The sequence below is a fragment of the Sapajus apella genome, unplaced genomic scaffold (genome assembly GCF_009761245.1).
Source record: "Sapajus apella isolate SASKATOON/1434 unplaced genomic scaffold, GSC_monkey_1.0 scaffold166, whole genome shotgun sequence".
NCBI classification, from domain to species: domain Eukaryota; kingdom Metazoa; phylum Chordata; class Mammalia; order Primates; family Cebidae; genus Sapajus; species Sapajus apella.
This window is the reverse complement of record NW_022437106.1, coordinates 1,018,006-1,032,079: the sequence shown is the minus strand read 5'-3', so window position 1 is coordinate 1,032,079 and position 14,074 is coordinate 1,018,006. Positions and strand designations below refer to the sequence as shown.

Sequence of the window (14,074 nt, the reverse complement as noted above, 5' to 3'; positions counted from 1 at the left end):
AAAAAAAAAAAAAAAAAAAAAGAAAAGAAAAGAAAAAGAAAAAAATCCACTAGAAGTAAGCAGTTTTAAAAATCAAAGGTGTTAATAATATGATGCACTACAGGCCAACCCAGCAGTGTATGAAAAAGAAAAAAACATATCATTTAATGGCTCTGTAAAAAAAAAAAAAAAGAAAAAGAAAAGGCTAAAGATGGTGGCTCATGTCTGTAATCCCAGCACCTTGGGAGGCAAAGGCAGGAGGAGGATCGCCTGGCAAGCACATCAAGACCCTGTCTCTACAAAAAATTTAGCCAGGTGTGGTGGTGTGCACCTGTAGTCCTAACTACTTGGGAGGCTAACCCAAGAGTATCCTTTTGAGTCCAGGAGTCTGAGGCTGCAATGAGCTAAGATTGTGCCACTGCACTCCAGCCTGGGTGACAGAAAAAAACCCTGTCTCTAATAAATAAAAGCAAGAGAGAGAAAGAGAGAGAAAGAACCAAAAAAAAAAAAAAAAAAAAAAAAAAAAGACAAAGGCGAAAAAGCTAGTCCCTAACGGTGAATCAAAAGAACTGGAAAGGTCCCAGCAGGTTAGACTTTTCAAACACGTGGTCTCTAAAGAAAACACTAGGTTCAGGAATGATCTGTTTGCACTGTGCACATGCTCGCGCTCTCTCTCTCTCTCTCTCTATATATATATATATATAACTTTTTTTTAGATGGAGTCTTGCTCTGTCTCACTGCAACCTCTGCCTCCCGGGTTCAAGTGAATCTCCTGCCTCAGCTTCCTGAGTAGCTGGGATTACAGGCACGTGCTTTCATGTCCAGCTCAGGCCAGAGTGCAGTGAAGTGATCTTGGTTCACTGAAACCTCCGCCTCTCAGGTTCATGCGATTCTCCTGCCTCAGCCTCCTGAGTAGCTGGGACTATAGGTGTACACCACCATACCCAGCTAATTTCTGTATTTTTAGTAGACATGGGGTTTCACCATGTTGGCCAGGCTGGTCTCCATCTCTTGATCTCATGATCCCCCTGCCTTGGACTCCCAAAGTGCTGGGATTATAGGTGTGAGCCACCGCGCCTGGCTGATTTACTCTGTATTTTCAATATTTGAAATATCTAAACTTCCTTAGTGCGTAAGCTGATGTGGTTTCTGTGTGTTGTTTCTTCTAAAACCATAATTTGTTTACATCCAAAAAAACATAGTGGCATTCCTTCCAAACTGCCTCAAGAGCAAAGCCAGACATTTTTAAAATGCAAACAAAAAAGGTACCATGAATATACATTGTTGTCTCTGCAAATAATTCTTTCTTCATACAGAAGGATAAAGCTGTCTGCATGTTTCATTTGCAAAGCCTCTGTGCTTCCAAAGGGCCTCCAGGCAAAGTTTAAAGGAGGTCTCCACTGGGTTTACAAAGGGCCTAGACCCTGAGTGATATATCACAGGACTCAGAGGTCCTCCCCAAACCACGGCAGACACTGCCAGCATTCTGCAGCAGAAAACGCCAGTTCCCCTCCTTTGAAGCCCTCCTTCAAGGCATCACAGTGCCTAAAAGTCTCCCCATCCCCAGGCTGCAGGACGGGGCAGCCACTCTGGCTTTTCTTCTCCACTGGCGGAGGGGAGGACAGGTAAACAAAGAAGTTGCTACAGCTCGGAGAATTCACAGGCTGATTGCATTTAAAGCCCTCCCCAATTGTGAGATGTTAGGCGTTCTTAGTTTCCTAATGCAGGACATCCAGGCACATGCAAAGCAGCTAGGGAAAATTAAGAGTTCTGTATCAAGTACACTGCTACCTAAAATACAGATACTTATTCTAAAAGGGAGGGGACAGTTCACGGCCCCCTTCCATACCACTCCAAATATTTCTTCTGGAAAAAAAGCTGGCCCAGCAATTTCAGGAAGCTACTGCAAAGCTACCTGGTCTGGGAGAAGTATTTTGTCTGGTTTCTTCCTAGGGCAGAATACCATCATGCCCAAGCACACAAGCTCAGCCACTGAGGCCATCAGGGTCACTTCCCACCTGTGTGCAGCCTCGGGCAACACAGTCTCTCCACACCAGCTTACAGGGTCTTCATGAAGATGAAATGAGTCAGCACAGGTAAAGCACGCAGGGCACTGGGCCTGGGGTTCACCACGGGAAGTACACAGGAGTACTGTCTTTCCCTTCCAAGACGGCAATTCCCACCTCCTCCAACCCAGACTCTTACTTCTTTTCCTTTTCTTCATACCATTTGCCAGCCCCTGGTTCTTTTATTCCCAACCTAACCCACACTGTCATGCATATTCACCAGCATTCTCCAAAGACCTCACCCGCTGGTTATCCCACACTACCTTCCGAAGCCTATCCTCACACAACTTCAGAAAAGGCCCAACCCCAACTGTGTTCTTCACCTTTACTTGTGCGGGGGAAAAAAACCTGCACAGCCACAGATCGCTGCAATTACATACAAAACATCTCTTCTCTCAGTGAAGCCCTTAGAGCTGGTGGCCGGTTCTCTTTGCATGCTTTCTTTTTTCGGGGGTGGGGGTGGCGCTGTTCTACATGTTTTATCTTACTTCAGGTTCCCTTTCCCACTCAGACTTCACCTCCTATTTCTACTTGACAGAAACAGTGAATGCTTCCCAGAACTCCCTCAAACACCCTTCCCTCCATTTCCATATTTACTTTTCCTTCTCCGAGGCTAACCTGTCACGTGCGCAGCAACTCTGTCCTCACGCCTCAGGTCTCTAAGGGGAGATTTTTCTCCCCAGCACATCCTCTCTTCCAGGTACAAGTCAACTAACTTTATCAAATGCTTATAGAGCGCTGGGCTGCAGTCCACAGATGACAGAGGTAGAGCTCATCCTCACGCCCTCAATGGTCACCTCTCTGCTAGCTCCTTCCTATTTGTGCTTCAGAATGGAAGCCCAACAAGGGCAGCATTTTTCCATCTACTGTTGCTGCTTTATCCCCAGAGACCAGTATAGCTCTTGGAGCTTATGAGGCATTCCATAATTATTTGCTGAGTTGTTTCATCTTTGATTCACTTATTCATTCAACAAACCCTCACTGAGCATGCTCTGTCAGGAACTGTGCAGGTGCTGGGTGACAGAGGTGAGCACCATGAGTTCCTGCCTGAGAGCTGCTCAATGTATTGCCAGGAAGAGACCCGAAAACCCCATGAGCAGACTTCGCCACGTGACAGCAACAAGCAGGACGAGCAATGTGCTGGGATGCCGGGGCTCACTGGAGCCTGACTCCAGGGCTCCTCAAGGCCAGATCTAACTGCCCTCATATGGGGCTTCCCAAGCAGACTGCTAGGGTGCCGGCCCTAAAATCCTTCCTCTTTGGGTTTCTCTTGCGCCACCCTTTTTCCTGTTCTCACCGTGCTCCTCCGAGCAACTCCTATGGGAGCACTTTCACTCCCATGGCCTAAAGGACCACCTCTTTATGTAAGTAAATGGTTCCCAAGCTCTGCCTTGAACTCCAGGCCCTTATTTCTGCCGCCAAGTTATTTTAAAAGTCTGGCAAATCTAAGCATGTCCAAAGCCAAACACACTGCCTTCTACCCTGCTGTTCACCCCACCACACAGCCCAAACCCCTGCTCTACCCACTGACCCAATTCATAGCATCATCCCTTCACCTAGACCAGGGCTGATCTAGGACCCCTCCCTCTTTCTCAGAAGGAGCTCTAACATCTGGTCTTTCCTTTTTTTTTTTTTTTTGAGATGGAGCCTCGCTCAGTCGCCCAAGCTGGAGTGCAGTGGCTCAATTTCAGCTCACTGTGGCCTCTGCCTCCCAGGTTTAAGTGATTCTCATGCCTCAGCCTCTGGAGTAGCTGGGACTATAGGTATTCACTACCACGCTTGGCTAATTTTTATATTTTTAGTAGAGATGGGGTTTCACCATGTTGGTCAGGCTGTCTCAAACTCCCAACCTCAGGTGATCCTCACACCTCGGCCTCCCAAAGTGCTGGGATTACAGATGTGAGCCACTACACCCAGCCTGGTCTTTCCATCTTTATGGTCACCACTGTAATTTACGTTCTCCACTTGCCCTTCTTGCTTTGACTGCCTTTCCCTTCCACTGGATCCTTAACATGAAATCAGCGGAGTCAAGTTTAGTTTTTAAAACTGCTTTCTATGAGATAAAATCCAAATCTCTGGGCCCGGCACAGTGGCTCACACCTGTAATCCCAGCACTTTGGGAGGCCAAGGTGGGAAAATCACTTGAGGCCAGCAGTTTGAGACCAGCCTAGGCAATAAAGCAAGATCCTATATCTCTAAAAAAAGTAGGCCAGGCGTGGTGGCTCACGTCTGTAATCCCAGCACTCTGGGAGGCCAAGGCAGGTTGGATCACCTGAGTTCAGGAGTTTGAGACCAGTCTGGCCAAGATGGCGAAACCTGTCTCTACTAAAAATATAAAAATTAGCCAGGCTTGGTGGTAAATGCCTATAGTCCCAGCTACTCGGGAGGCTGAGGCCAAAGAATCACTTGAACCTGGGAGGTGGAGGTTGTAGTGAGCTGAGGTCGTGTCACTGCACTCCAGCCTGGGCAACAGAGTGAGACTCTGTCTCAAAAAATAAATAAAAATAAAAAAATTAGCTGGCCATAATGGCACACATTTGCAGTCTCAGCTACTCAGAAGGCTGAGGCAGGAGGATCACTTAAGCCCAGGAGTTTGAGGTCACAGTGAGCTAATGGTCACACTATTACACTCCAGCCTGAATGACAGAGTGAGAACCTATCTTGTTTTAAAAAATGAAAATAAAACAAATTTCTTAGACTACAAAACTCATCAAACTACAACTCCAAACTACCCTTCCATTCTCCTCCAAAGAGTAACACTTGTGTTCCACTAATATCTCACCATTTCCCACTCTCCCACTCACTCCTTAACTCTTTGTCTTTGTTTATTCTATTTCTTCTGCCTGAAATAGAGCAGGGAAGAGACCTGAGAAATACCCAATTCCAATAGTAACAATGATGAAAATAGTAGCTAACACTGACCCAAGCAACCTGCTAAACACCTGAAACAAGTTCTCACTGAATTCTCACAATCCCTCTTCAAGGTGGGTACAATTACTATCCCCTCATTTTGCCAATGAGAAAGCTGAGGCACACAGATGGCAGAACTGCTCAACACCAGGCTGATCCGACCACACGGCTGTCCTGACTTCAGAACCTCAGTTCTTCACCACTATACCACACCAAGCAACTCTCATTCCCCAATTAAGACCCAGCTCAATGCTTCCTCTTTGGGGGAGACTTTCCCATTCCCTTCCTCTTCTCTCTCTATCCTCTAGGATCCCACAGCACCGTCTTTCTTATGGGCAGCCTCACTGTGTGTCTCTCTGTTTACATTACTGGTTGAGTTCCAAAGATAAAAACTAGGTGCTTTTTTTTTTTTTTTTTTGAGATGTTGCCTTGCTCTGTCGCCAGGCTGGAGTGCAGTGGTGCAATCTCGGCTCACTGCAACCTCCCCATCCGGGGTGCAAGTGATTCTCCTGCCTCAGGCTCCCGAATAGCTGGGACTACAGGCGCGCACCACCATGCCCAGCTAATTTTTGTATTTTTCATAGAGACGGGTGGGGGGGGGTTTACTGTGTTGGCCAGGATGGTCCCGATCTCTTGACCTCGTCGTCTAGCTGCCTTGGCCTCCCAAAATGCTGGGATTACAGGCATGAGCCACTGCGCCCGGCCAAAAACTAGGTCTTTTTACTGTTGTATTCCCAGCACTATACAGTGCTCAACACATTATATACGTTCAATAAATAGTGATGTAGTAAACACATCCTTCCAATCACACAGGATCTAGATTATACCAAGCTCCAATTCAAGTCTACCCAGCAAGTCCTACACAGCTAACCATAACCTCTCCTCTTCCAAACGCCCTACACAGCTAACCATAACCTCTCCTCTTCTCCCTTCTCTGCCCCAGCACTCTTTGGGGGAAAAAAAGAAGCAGGCCTTGCTAGGACAGCCACTCCTACAACCAGCTGATAGCATTATCACACCAGGGCAGGCCAGGGAGCTGCTGGCCACGGCCCTCCTGATTACAGGAATAAAGTACATCCAAGAAGCACTTTCTCTCCCTGAGACAGGGACCGAGGGGACATTTGATGTGGGGTTGCCAGATTTAAGGTCTTTGTCATTTAAAATGCAACAGTAGATGATGGACATAAAAATTAAAATGTACATAATATGATAGAAAATCTGCCACAGCCATTTTCATAACTCATGAAGAGTCAACAGGCTGGCTAAAATGTATACAAGTAATACAGACATGTAAGTTTTATAACCTACTTGCCATTTTACAGAACCACCATGACTGAATTGGATAAATTTTGCTGTAAATTTTGAGTACTATTCTAGATGCTACAACTGCTCAGCACCTAATTGAATGGGCTTGGTTTTTCTTTTTTTCAGACACTAATGTAGAATGGTTATCTGCTCACAATATATTCAGATGGAACAAAGTAATTTCTTTTTTTGAGATGGAGTCTTACTCTGTCACCAGGCTGGGGTGCAGTGACGTGATCTCGGCTCACTGCAACCTCTGCCTCCCGGGTTCAAGCAATTTTCCTGCCTCAGCCGCCTAAGTAGCTGGGACTACAGGCTAATTTTTTTGTATTTTAGTGGATGGGGTTTCACCATGCTAGCCAGGATGGTCTCGATCCCCTGACCTTGTGATCCGCCCGCCTTGGCCTCCCAAAATGCTAGGATCATAGGCGTGAGCCACTGCGCCTGGCTGGAACAAAGTAATTTTTTAAAAGTATGACTCATGAAATCATCATCATGGCAGTCAATAAATAAGAATGAAGGAAGGTAGTCCCTAAACTTGAAATAAGGTTTATTCCTATGAGTGAGGCTAATAAAACTGGCAAGCACATAGTTAATTGTAATACATGCTAAGGGATGGTCTATAATTAGGATGTGGTTCCCAAATGCCAAACTTTAGCACCTGTGATGATCTATGGGAAAAAGGAAACAATGTAATCATTTTCATAAAGCTTTATTCAATTTAATGAGAAGGCTCTTATTCTGAGACGGCTCATTCTACTTTTTTGTTAAGTTTTTTTTTCTTTGAAATGATGGTAACAAATGGGAAGTTTCAAGCCTTTACTTGGCAAATTTCAAACGAGTAACTCATGATGGATCCCAATGTGACTTTGTTCAATGTTACAGTTCCCTGAAACCAAAGTCTGGGAGCCACCATATTAAAGAGTTTGAAGAGACAGGGAAACACCCAATTTCAGTTTGCTTGACTAAGACACTGTTTTAGAAAGGGATAATTGAAATAGAAAGCTAATCAAGCATTTCCCAAATGGATGCTAAAGAACAAAAACCTGGCACTTAAGGATTTTATATACACATCACTAAGATTTCCAAGACACATTCCCATCTTAAAGACTCTAAGAACTCCTGTAGCAAGGAAAGGCCAGCTTAATTCAGTTTAATCAGGAAAGAAACATCTTGTTTTTTTTTTTTTTTTTTTTTTTTGGGCAGACAAATCTGTTAGTACCCCAACAAACAGTGGGAAATGCTGAACTAATCAAACGTATTAAAGTGTGTCTGGAAACAGAACATATTACTAGTTGAGAGATTTGCCTTCATGAAACCTGGAAGCTGGAAGACAGCACAGCAGTGTTTTCCATCATACTTTTCCAAAAGAGAATACATAATCTGGTAGCTAAAAAGGTGTTTGTCACTTATGTTTCTCTAATATCTGCGGGAGACAGTATACACACATATTCATTTCTCAATATATCAATAGCCACTTCTCAATATGAATGGCCAATTTGGTTTGATCAGAATGAGATCCCCTGGATGGGAAGACAACACTCTGGGTATCAAAAATATCCATCTTCTACATGCTAAAATACCAAATTAACTTATTTTTTTTTTCAAGACAGTCTTGCTCTGTCTGCCTAGGCTGGAGTGCGGTGGGGTGATCTCAGCTCACTATAACCTCCCAAGTAGCTGAGATTACAGGCACGTGCCCCCACGCCCAGCTAATTTTTGTATTTTTAGTAAAGACGGGGTTTCACCCTGTTAGCCAGGCTGGTCTTGAACTCTTGACCTCTCGATCCACAGCCTCGGCCTCCCAAAACACTGGGATTACAGGCATGAGCCACCATGCCCAGCAACAAATTAACATTTTTTAAAGTCACTAACGAATCTGGTGGATATGATAACTGAGTGGGACTGATAAATGATTCACAGACCAGCAGAAGTGGGGATCATATGCTGAAATGGGGCAACACATGAGTAGTTCCTTCTAAAAGTTTTGAAACCATGGCAAGACAATCTTCAGTGACCATTAAATCAATTTAGTTGGAATTAGCTTGTTAGGGTTTTATTCTGTTGACTATATACACTTAGCAGAAAGTAAATATTTCTGCTTCAGTGTGTATGTTCGTATGTATAAGGGTATCTCAATGCAAGCTGAATTTTTTTTATAGTAGAGCCAATCAAAAAGCTTAAAAGCCACTGTTCTAAGCTACCTAATTATCCAAATTCAGTTTATAAATAGGAACTTCTTGGCATTAAAAGAACAGCAATTATTTTCTGTAAGCAGAGGAGTAAAGGAAACAACGGCACCAACAGGCAACAAATGATCACAGCTTTGCTGCCCCAGGATCCTGGGTAGGGGCACGCCATCACCTGCTAGGTCTCTGGCCTTACTAAGGCATGAAGGGGTGTTATTTATGCTCGCCACCACACAGAGTGGTTTTCCTAAAGGCATAAATGAATAACCAAAATGCATTTTTAAAGAAAAACAAAAATGTAATAAGTCATACTGATTAAACAAACAAAAAACAAGATTATAGCTGATACCCCAAACTCTTCCAGGGCACTTCACACGAAAATATGCTCCTCTATGTCAGCTGAAATGAAATTATGCAGTAACCAAAAACCAGCACTTACTCTCCAGTGTGAACAAGGTTTGGTTCCAAGCAGGATTCAAGATCATTTCTATCTTTACTGGTTATCACTTAGAAAGTCTAGTTGATAGCTGCAAAGCAGTCTCAATCAACGAGATAATTAAATGAAAGTCTGTGAACCTGCTTTTTATAAACTAAAAAGATCCATCCATATTTAGTAAATATATGTTCTATCGGCCCAGGTCAGCAAAAAGTACACAGTGAGTGTGACAATCTGGGGCTAAACGGCCAGGATATCACTCGAGAAAAGTGAGACAAAGAAAGTGAGAGACAAGCACAAGATAATTGGCCTGGTGGCACCCTCTCCCACCTCACACCACCACCACACAGGGAGGCTGGGACACTGACTTAAAGCAACCCTAATTTCATCCCCCTCACCTGGAGCCACCACCTTGCTGACTTCAGGGAGTGAAAAAGAAACTCACAAATGGGGACAGGGGCACTCCTACCCTTCCTGCTGTATCCGTTTTTAAGTGTAAGCCTCTGCACCAAGCATTTCAGAAATATGGCACAAACCGGCATGTTTAGGAACTTCTACCAACGTGACATTCTGCTGACTGCAGCTCAAACACTACTTCAAATTTTGGAATCTGTGTACTTTCATAAAAAGTTTGTCTCCTCACATACAAAATTAGATATTTGACCCTTCTCATTCTAAATATTCCACTAGGATAAGCCAACATGTATTCTAAGAAACACTAATCTTGTGAAATGCTTTGTGATGGTGTTAAACCATTTTGGATATTTTCAGAGTGCACATCCACTGTAAAGTAGCCTATTTTAATTTGCATATCCCTCCCTGTGCTGTCCAACAGAGCAGCCACGCATGGCTAGTGTGCACTTGCAATGACACTAGTGCCACTCGAACTGAATTTTTAAGGATATTTTAATTAAACCTAAAAACTGACACTTATTTCCATTGCTGGAAAACTTTCGGATGTTTGGAAAAACTTGGGTATGTGAATCTACTTTTCCATGAAAAAGTAGTAAATTTTATGAAATCTTAATGCAAATCAAGTATTTCCAATGAAAATTTTATGTCTGAGCTGAAATGTGTTGTAAGAGTAAGATACACACCAGGTTTCAAAGTCTTGCTATGAAGAAAATGTAAAACGTTGCATTACTATTTTAAAATCGACTACATGCTGAATTGACAATATTTTACATATATTTGGTTAAATAAAATTGGTATTATTGAAATTAATTTCACATTTCTTTTTTGCTTTTTAAATGTGACTCCTGGAAAATTTAAAATAACACACGTGGCTTACATTCTGTTTCTATTGGATGATGCTGGCGTCACTGAATGACTCTTAAACCTTTCCCACTGGAACACCTCCCAACACCAGGTTTGGGAACATTGCCAAAACCAAATACTCTTCTTCCTGTGCAGCATTTAAACTGCTGACCACACCTGTGATTGAAAAGTTCTTCCCTCATCTTCAGTGACGATGAATGACTGTCCTACAGGGCCACCGTTCTTTTTATCCTTTCCCAGGTCCTCTTTCTCTTCCTGTCCCCAAGGTCTCATTCTGAGTTCTCTTTTCTATTCTTTACACTCCCAGGGTGACCTCATCCACTCCGTTAGCTTCAACTATCACTTCCATGTGGAAGCCTTCCAATTCTTTATCTCCATTTCTGACCTCTTTCTCTAGCTGCAGATCCACATTGCCAGCTGCCTGCTAACCAGTTCCACTGCCCAGTCCCATCAAATTCTCTAATTCAGTAAATCTGACCTGGTATGCATCATCTTCCTTTCTGTTGAAGATTGCCATTATTCACCTTAAAAACCTGGAGTCCCCCTGGATGATGATAAGCAAATACTGACTGAACATGAAGGTCTTAATTAGCTCTAACTGAAAAACAAAACAAAACAAACACATACAAACACAGAAAAACATGGAGTCTCTGGTCCCTTTTCTAGACCCATGGCCCAGCCTTATAGCAGGCCCTTTCATAACAGTCCTTTTATCCCCAGACTCCTAACTGGCCTGCCTGCCTCTCAATTCTTCCTTTAATCAGTGGCCCCCCACCAACTCCTCCTCTGCACCACTGCCATGTCAATATTCTCACTGCATTGCCATCAAATTTTCAACAGGTCCCCACTGTCTACCATAGCAATCCAAGCTACTCAGCAGGCGCTCAGCAATTCTACACATGTGCAACCTCCCCTGAGTCCTCCCTGGACACACCTAGTTCTCCTCCACCTTCCTCTAGCTCGTACAGCCTGCTCTGAGACTACTCATCACCATTCTGCCCAATCTGTAGGGTTCTACTCAAATACCAGGTCCTTAAGAAAGCTTTCTCTGATCAACACAGTTAAAATCAGCATCTCTCCTCCCTCAAACTCCTTTGGTACTTCTAATAACCACCATGGTAATGAGAGTATATGGCCTTATCTTTACAAAATAGTATCCCCTTAACAGCACTGAACAGCATCTTGCACTGCATAGTACAGGTGTGCCATCTTTGGACATTTTATCAAAGAAATCAACTTAAAAAGGAAAATCTTGGTAAATTTGGAACTACTGATGACTCACAAGTCTTTATCTCCAGACTGGATCTGTAATTACTCCAGACTTTCACTTGAATGTCTCAAGATTCAATGATTCCAAAACTGGACTCATAATCTCAACCCCACATCTGTCCCTCATCTAAATGGACCCTAACTCAATGAATGGTAGCATCATCCCCTCAAGAAATCCAGCTAGAGACACAGGTGTTACTTTACATTTCCCCAATCCTGCCTTCTCATACCCAGTGACCAACTCCTGGGAAATTTTCCTAAACGTCTCTAGAATTCATTCACTTGTAGCCAGCTCTGTTGTCGGTTAAGGCCACCGTTACCTGAGATTGCTGCAATATCATCTGGTCTTAACGTGCAATGCCCCGGCCAGTTTCTACAACACACCAGAATCACCTTCCAAAAATCCAATCTGCCAACAAGGGACTTTCCCGCTTAAAACACGGCTTACACACTCTTCTGCATCTGGTCAAGGCTTAGCTCTTCAGCTTACCTCTCATTTCTCAGATTATTTCTTCCCTCAAGCACATTACACTGCAACCATGTCAAAATACTCTCTATGCTGTTCCCCAAACATGGATAACAAGAGTTATCCACTCTCGCTTTGTGGTCTTTGCACAAGCTGTTATCTCTCTTTGGGCTAGGTGTCCTTCCTCTGTAATCCCCCAACACCCTGAGCGCCAGCCAGCCTCCTTGCATCTATTTTCTAACTTCAGCAGTGGTGTCTGGAGACAATCTTCACACTACCGTTATGCTTGTACTTATCAACACCTGGCATATAAAAGGCACTCAGTAATTATTTGCTGAATGAATGAGTAAACAGATCATCATTTTCTATTTTTAAAAAAACAAATTCTAAGGTCAATGAATGAAAGCCATTTTTCTGTCACCTATATTAATTCAACAGCATTGTATAAAGTGGGCAATGGACCAAATTTTTTATTTTATTTATTGAGTCAAAATGAGTAATAGGCTGGGCGTGGTGGCTCACGCCTGTAATCCAAGCACTTTAGAGGCCAAGGCGGGCAGATCACCTGAGGTTGGGAGTTCAAGACCAGTCTGACCAACATGGTGAAACACCGTCTATAAAAAAAAAATTAAAAAAAAAACCAAAACGAGTAATAATTTGGTTAAATAAACAGAATTTACATGTGTGGGCTCAGAATAAAGTGAGGGAGAAAATGCTGTATTCAATGTTCTCCTTTGCCTTGTAAACTCTAAGACCAATTCATTCCAATTTGCTGAGAACCTTCTGATGCAAAGCACAGAATGTATGAAAAACAGCCAAGCAAATGTGGATACATCGCAGAGGCAGAGCCTCAAGGAAACTGGAGAGTACGAAGAGACATCAGACCACAGGAATGTAGGGACTTTAATAAATAAATAAAAGGCCCCACGCTTCTCCCGTCCATCGTACAGGCTGAAGCTCTGTGCAATCACTGTGCATGCTTCACGATCCTGGTAGCCATGAGAAAGAACAGAGGCATTCTGTGGGGCCATAAAAGCCTTTCTGGTTCATTCAACAAAGGGAGATACAGCAAGAGGAAGGAAGCACTCACTAAACAAGACTAGGTGCCCAGCCCTCACATATAGCATTTCCTTTATGCTTCGCAACAATATATTATCCCCACTATGCTGATGAGGAAATGAGCCTGCCGTCGTCACACAACGAGTCCTGGTGACCTTATATACTCACACATTTTCCCTCAACATCTTCTCCTGCCAAGCCCTGTTCTAGATGCTGCGGATACAAGAGTGAGAAAACAGATAAGGGCTCTGCTCTCAGGAAAGTGCTAGTATTGTGGAAACAGATGTACCACCATACACAAATACTTTCAGACGGCGATGATTAAAGAGTGTTAGAAAAGTATAACTGAAGGATGTGATAAAATAACTAGGAAGGCAATTCTAGGTTGCAAAGTTCTCAGAGATAATTCAAAAGATAATTTTGAAGAGAGTGTACAGAGCTAAAGACAATGTTTAATAAAGTGACTCTCAAGTCAAACCTTCAATGGAAGTCTCTAGAACTACCAGAAGCAAAAAATTACCACTCATTCCCTGAATATCAGAAAAGATAACTATGGAGTTATCCCAGTTATAATCTAAAGCAGTAAGTTATATAGTCAGTCACCAGATGGCAAATACTTCCACATGAACCAAGCTACTGAGGGCAACAGGCCAACCAAATTAATTCCCAGCACCTACATCAGTGCATAATATATTATTGCTGAATAAAGATATGATGGAAAGAAGAAAAGAAAACAATGTTAAGATGTCACTGCCATGAGTTAAATAAATCCCTTTTCTGGCCAAGGGGCTTCAATTCACTCCACCCTACCCCCGACACCAGTCTTAACCACAAGAAGCAAATCCACGAACAATACTGTACTGAGAAATAATAAGCATATACGGTCCCTCTCCCCAGCCACCAGAAAGAAACCCCATCTTCAAATCACAAGTTCCACTTAAAGAAGTCTAATATCCAGGCCGGGCGCGGTGGCTCAAGCCTGTAATCCCAGCACTTTGGGAGGCCAAGGCGGGTGGATCACGAGGTCAAGAGATCGAGACCATCCTGGTCAACATGGTGAAACCCCCTCTCTACTAAAAATACAAAAACATTAGCTGGGCATGGTGGTGCGTGCCTG

The 14,074-nt window shown here is 43.4% G+C and overlaps 1 protein-coding gene and 1 non-coding gene across 12 annotated transcripts in view; one reads left to right on the top strand and one right to left on the bottom strand.

The window, feature by feature from the left end:
- The window catches only part of TNRC6B (trinucleotide repeat containing adaptor 6B), a 275,182-nt gene that overhangs the window by 133,457 nt on the left and 127,651 nt on the right, over positions 1-14,074 (bottom strand). The gene's annotated exons all lie outside the window — the stretch shown is intronic.
- On the top strand, positions 10,707-10,767 carry LOC116542345. Its single transcript, XR_004265177.1, has one exon. It is a non-coding gene; the product is annotated as a small nucleolar RNA SNORD44 (small nucleolar RNA).